The 6,625-nt window shown below is 45.4% G+C and overlaps 2 protein-coding genes across 3 annotated transcripts in view; both read right to left on the bottom strand.

Moving 5' to 3' along the window:
• The window catches only part of LOC127673838 (histocompatibility antigen 60b-like), a 344,893-nt gene that overhangs the window by 235,749 nt on the left and 102,519 nt on the right, over positions 1-6,625 (bottom strand). The window lies entirely within an intron of this gene.
• Positions 1-6,625, bottom strand: part of LOC127673835 (sperm motility kinase Z-like) — a 91,022-nt gene that overhangs the window by 67,451 nt on the left and 16,946 nt on the right. The gene's annotated exons all lie outside the window — the stretch shown is intronic.

Raw genomic sequence — 6,625 nt, 5'->3', positions numbered from 1 at the left:
CCACCCCCAGTGACCTACTTCTGCTAGCCAAGCCCACGCCCTAAGCAGACAGCCTTTAGGACAGGTCTACAGACTGGGGAGGAGCAGTCAAGACATGAGCCTTCCTGGGACAGTTCAGATCCAAACTGCCACACGTTTGCATTCAGATACAAACACATATGTTTACATTAAGACCTTTCCTGTAGGGGCTGACCTTGCCCTCTGAGTAGATAAGATGTCCTGTTCTGTGTTTCTGTAGACCTTTTCTCTCAGTTCTGGCATTTGCACCCTCATATTTCTGTCTTTCTCTGGAGACCACACGGAGAAAGAGTCTTTTGCTTGTCAGTCAGGAGCCTCGAAGACTTATGTGTGTAAATGAATGACACTGAAAAAAATGAATGAAAAGCCACAAAGAAAAATTATTTAAAAAATCACACTGAGCGAGGATGTGTTTAACAATTTTGAGAACACAAAGTGGCTGTATAAAACACTAAGTTCATGTTGTGTAATCTGAGCACCTCAAATTCCTCATCCCTGTGTACATGAAATTCTATTTTGCACATAAAGTCTACGAACTATTGAGTGCAGAGGGACAGCAGTCTCAGGAGCGAGCATCTCAGATGCAGGGCACACCATCATCTGCACTGGGAGTACAATGTGGTCTCCTGTGTGCTTCTGCTGTGGGAAGCAGGACAGAAACCCTCACATCTGCTCCCAACCTTCTCAGTGCCTCATTGTTCCCAGCCAGACACTTCTGCAGGATTCCTTCAGTAGTGGACGAGGACTACTGAAGATGTTCAAGAGGAGAATCTGCAGTTGGGAAGCCACCCCCTTTTCTCACCACACAAGCCATCTTGCTGTCTGTGGATAGATCTCGGGGTGCATGGTAGATGTTGAGAGTGGAATTGTACTTGCCAAGAAAAGTAACTAAGACTCTGACACTCCCCCATCCCCAGCCAGTAACTCAAAACCTGCCCTTAGTTGGAAACACAACCTTTCCAGTCAATAGGCTGGGTTGAAATTCTTGCAGAAACAGAAAACTTGAACACAAAGACAGACAGACTCTTCCGAGAAGACCATGTGAAGGGACACAGAGATGTGGCCACTTGCAGAGGAGATCAGACAAGGCAATGATTGGGGCAGGTCTGGGAACAGGTGACACTGTCAGCAACTGAACTCCCCTTTCCCCCTCCGCCCAGTACTTAGGAAGAGTGAGCCAGCACCTGGCCCCTGGACTTCCAGTTTCCACAGCCCTGAGCAATAAAGCTGAGTTTTTAAGCCACACAGCTTGTGGTACATTGTTATGACTGCTTTAAAACAGTTGATGTGGTTATATATTTTCTTGTTCATTTAAGAGAATTCTGTAAGAACTAACAGGTTAATTGGAAGGAAGAACAAGGAGGCAGATGTAGGAGAACAGTTAGAAAGTAGGGAAGGGGGAAATTGAACTGGTGAAAACATGTAAACCAATAAGCTGATTGTATCCATTGCTGACAGAACCTTTTAGTTGTTTAGTTGATTGGGAGGAGACTGACTCTCCATCTGCAGAGGGAGCTGGAGGGCATTCCCATGAGGAAAGGAAGTGGGACTGGGCGAAGTCTGGGTAACAGGGAGGCATTCTAGTCCTCTGAGCTACAAGCAGAATTGGCTTCGGATCAGCTAGTGGGTAGAGTGGTGAGCCACCATCTTGGTGGCTCAAGATGGGATGTGATAACCTCCCTCGAAAAGCAGGAAGAACTCTGTGCGAGTGTCTTGGTTGTACTAACACCTCACTATCACAGATATCAGGGATTCTAGAGAGAACAGTAAAATCATACTTTTTTCCTCTGTAGCTCAAAGAGGCAAGCAGGACGTCACCCCTGCTAGACTGGAGAAAGTGTACTATTGTGAAATCCTGAATCTGGCCAGAATTTGTCTTACAGAAGACAAACTAGATAGAAGAGGGCCCTTGTAAGTCATAGAAATGATGGCTGAGGGAAGGACAGTCTGGCCAGGTTTCACATTTAATAAGGTAACCACCTCATCAAGCTCTGCATAGAGTCAGCCCAAGAGGTCACAAGACCATTGGGAGACACCATGAAAATAACATGGAGAAAGGGGGCGTGGCACGATGCCTCCCAGGAAACTGTGAAGGGAGGCTGAGAAAGAGGCTGAAGTATGGTAGCCGCCTCCTGCATTGGAACACGTGCTTCTTATCCTGTCGACCTTTCAGCTCAAGATAAACACAGAGAATGGATGAGAACAATGGATGAGAGCAAGTGTGGAGCTGTCTATGGAAGGACTTTTTTAGTAGTGGGTGGGGCATCTTGCCTGTCTGGGTAGTGAGTTTCCTGTGAGACTTGCTCTAACAGGGGACAGGTTGCTAATTACTCCTGATGTAGCAGGGGTAATTCAAAGAAGCAGCAGTTGGATAGGGGGACCAGTTAAGTACTATGAAGTCTGGCTTTCCACTTAGGGGAAGACACATTGAGGTGAAATGCTGACTCAGCAGAGGTTAGCCATGGTAGATGAGGGAGCACCCTTCTATCAGAGGGAACTGCAAATAAGGATCCTGGGACATTTGGATCCTTGCTCTGGGAATTGGGGAAAGACAAGAAGGGGAGTAATTAAAGTAAGGCTGTAGAGAGGGAGAGGGAGGAGGAGGAGGAAGAAGAAGAGAAGAAGAAGAAGAAGAAGAAGAAGAAGAAGAAGAAGAAGAAGAAGAAGAAGAAGAAGAAGAAGAAGAAGAAGAAGAAGAAGAAGAAGAAAGCTAAATCTAAACTGCAGGAAGAAAGAGAGAGGGGAGGAGACAGAGGAGAGAGAGAGAGAGAGAGAGAGAGAGAGAGAGAGAGAGAGAGAGAGGGGGGGGGGGGCATAGACAATTCCAAGATTTAGAAAATTCCAAAAGCCAGGAAGCCTTTGTGGGGTTGACCAGGGCCATACTGTCTTAGGAATTCATTGTTTCCCACTCCTATAGATTTAAAATGTCTGTCTATGTGATGTTGATCATGGCTCCTCATCCTTGTGGAGATACAGAAATGACACACAAACATGAAGATGCAGGAATGATCTATAGGATCGAGGTTAATAGGCCATAGGGATGAATCTGGTAAACCCTTTGCCCAGAGAGGGAGGAGAGTCACTGGCAGTGTTACACACCCCTCAGGGAACAGCAGGGACATTCAAAATTCCTGTAGTTGTTTACCTTAAATGAAACATCAAAATGTGTATCAAATGTTGATGCCACATAGGATGTTATTTCTCTTTGGGTGTTCTGGGATAATACAGCCTGATCCTATCAACACTATCTTGTATAGCTTTGAATTTTGTGCAGAAAAGTCTCAAAGTTAAGGTAGTATCTACTCCTAAGTGGTAATGTCATACAATTCTTAAAAGTCCACATTCGTGCAGAAGTGAAGATTATCCATGGGTTCAGTTATTAAGTGTAGGAATGGTATCCAAGCACCTAATGTACCTTCTAACTGGCTTTCCTAGTATTTGTGAGAGTGTCTGTGGAGGTCAGTCCCATGCTACATGCTGGGTCTCATAGATCAACAGCCCTCTGGTGTGTGTGTCTGTGTGTGTGTGTGTGTGTGTGTGTGTGTGTGTGTGTGTGTTTCAAAGTTGGCTTTTAAGCTAGGAGTATTGTTGCCTTGTAATGTCATTCCATTAGTCCAGTTAGTGAGCAAGCTTTATTTCTTGGATTAAAACCAAGCAAGTTCAGTATGGTGGCTCTATTGCACACAGTATATGTGTAGGTGGAGATCTTTTCTCAATCATATCTATATCTATATATATGTATATAGATATATATGTATGTATATGTGCGTGTTTGTTGTGTGTTTATCTCATCCCCCTTGATTACTGTACTTAAATCTCTGTCTAAACCTTTGATAATAAACTTCAACTGTCCTTTAAAAACAAAAAGCCAAATTCACATCAGGGATATTTGAATAAGCCTCTTCACATTTGGCTTATCTTGGATTATTAAACTATAATCATACATTTGCATAAATTTAGGAATTAGAATATAATCTAAAGACTCTACTGCTCAGAAGCCGCTCTAAGGCCAGCGTACATGTTTCTTGCCTCTGAGAACTTAATGAGCTTCGTGTTTTCTCTGACTGCAGTCTTACTGCAACTTGCTTTCCCCATTCGCTAGTTCTTTCCAGGCTAAAGGACACAGGAGGGGTCTGAATCAATTTTATAAAACTACAATCGATATTTTGGGAAGCCTTGTGGCTGTTGTCTTTAATTAAAATCTTGAGATACGTTGCTGAGAGTATGATTTTATATGACAGAAAAACAGAAAGGAAAAGAAAAGAAAAGAAAAGAAAAGAAAGGAAAATACTTTTTTATTTTTTGTGACTCAGCCTGGCTTTTCTGAATTCCAGCAGTTATAGTTTAAACTTTAAATCAACAGAGAAAAATCCTTCCAGTGTTTTATGCTTTGTGATTTCTCAGAAGCACATATATGTACCTGTCAGGATTGCCGGGAGAAAGGGATGTGGCTTACCCCTTTGGGGCTGATTTGGCTTTTCCAAACTCTGATGTTGGACCTGCAGAGGTTTTAGTGGGAGCCTCCCCCTTGACACCATGATCACCAGTCTCCAGGGAGGAGATTTGGGCCACTCAGGAGGGCTACCCCTGTACCCCACCCCAGCTCAGATCAGGCAAACAGGAGCACAGTGTGAACCCTTTCAGGCTCCCGCCAGGTGGCCCTGTGCCCCACAGCGCGACTCTCCTACCTGCGAGTCCCCAGGCAGCCAACAGCAGAAGCAGCCTAGGCAGCAGCAGCAGTGGCAGCAGGGCCGGGTGGCCTGGCGCGGGGTCCCGAGACCATGTATGGGCGGTCAGCTCAGGTCACATCTCAGGAACGCGGCGTGGCCTCCCCAGGGCTCCTCTCCAAGCGCGAGACCCGGGACAGTTGGAGCCCAGAGTCCACTGTGCTCAACCGGCTTCGCCCGCAGGGGTCCGCGCCAGGGAGGTGTCTGGGTTTCAGTTCCCAGTCCACAGGCTTCAAGGGGCGATGGAGGTCAGCGTGGATAAGGACTCTGCCCAGCACAGCAGAGTCTCATCAGCCGCTTGAAATGTCAGGTTTCCTCCCGGAAGAAGAAGAAGCTGGAAGGCTGAAAAAGGTACCTATTTCTCAACATAGGGTTGGGCGTGCTGCCTTACCTTGGTCGCGATTTCCTCCCCACACCCCTAAGTCAGGTGTCTTTGCATTTAAAGAAGAACAGAGACAACCTCAAAACAAAATAGAAATCTCCCAAACCGGACAGGGCCATCCCCCAATGAAGAGAGAAAGGAAACGCTTGGAAACACTGAGACAAAGATCTGCAAGCAGATCTCAGGGCTCGTCCTTTCTAGGGAGTTGTAAATATTAAGCACAACGAGAAAATAAACAAATTAACCATTTACTTCAGGCATGTTCTCTCTTTCCTTCATAGACTTCGGGTGCAAACGCACAAATAACGAGAAATAACCGTGAAATTGGAACAACAGACCTTAAGAAGAAAGGTGTTTCAGTAACTAAAAGAAAACAGACAAACGGCCCGTTTTTGTGGTGGAGGCCGTTAGAGATGCAACCATTTTTAGAGTGCCTTACACTCCTGTGTTCTTCTGTCTGGAAGGGAAGTCTTGGGTTGGGGATGAAGGCTTCTAGAAGGAGGGTTAGAGCAAGTCCTGCTTCTCGGTTGCGCTTCTAGTTCTCACCGCTAGGGGGCACTGGAGGGGGAAGGACAGGACCTGCTTGCTGCTTACTTGCTGTTCTCTTAGTAATTCCTGGACTCATCCCATCTTAGTTCTAGCAGCCTTTGGTCCTAGTTTCCAGCGTCTTCGTCTATGCGAAGGGTTTGCCTCCTTGGCCGGACCCAATTCTCATGGGTCCGAATCGCCATTTAGTGAACTTCCTTGACCATCTATGCAGTCAGGGCTCCCTTTTGTTTCTCCAGCCCTGCGAGTGGGAATTGCAGTCAGTATATACTAGTTTCCACCTTCAGCTTCTTTTTCAGCCATCAGTTCTCTAACATCTGCCTGCTAAGATGCCTGTTAAATTTCTTGACTTTCCTGCACAAACTAGACTCTTACTGATTCATATGTAATTCCTGAAAACTGTAAGAAGACAGTGTGATAGCAATATATTTTTATATCAGTGTTAGGACTTGTGTGCATTTCTGTTTAAATATGACCCATTCATAGCCTTAAAGGGGCTAGCTCCAGCAGACATATACCTTGATTTCTCAACTTAAACACATTGATTGGGAGAGTGTCTACATCCTGTTCTCTTAGGCTAGCGATTGGGAGACAGCCATATCCTGCCCTCTCTGGTGGCCAATCCAGAATTCCCTTGTAAAGACTGATCTTTCTTCAGTACCAGACTCCTCCTGTCCTCAGGAAGGCTCAGACTCACTAGGTTCGAACTCTTCTCTCCAATCAATGGGAAACATCGCAGTTTACCATGCACCAGAGAGGAGAGTTTCACGTCTTGTATTAAACCTGTCACCCAGAGCTCATCTTAGGGTACTTCTTTAGCGTCTTTTAGTATTTTTATGGTGTTTGCCCTTTGTACTCATATGTTCTAACTTCCAAGAGTTATTCAGTGTGAGAAACCATCCATCCGAGGTGAAATAAACACCGGTGTATCCTCCAAAGATCTGAGAATTAA

The sequence above is a fragment of the Apodemus sylvaticus genome, chromosome 23, assembly GCF_947179515.1.
Source record: "Apodemus sylvaticus chromosome 23, mApoSyl1.1, whole genome shotgun sequence".
NCBI lineage: Eukaryota > Metazoa > Chordata > Mammalia > Rodentia > Muridae > Apodemus > Apodemus sylvaticus.
The sequence above is the reverse complement of the archived record's forward strand: the minus strand, read 5'-3'. Positions and strand labels throughout refer to the sequence as shown.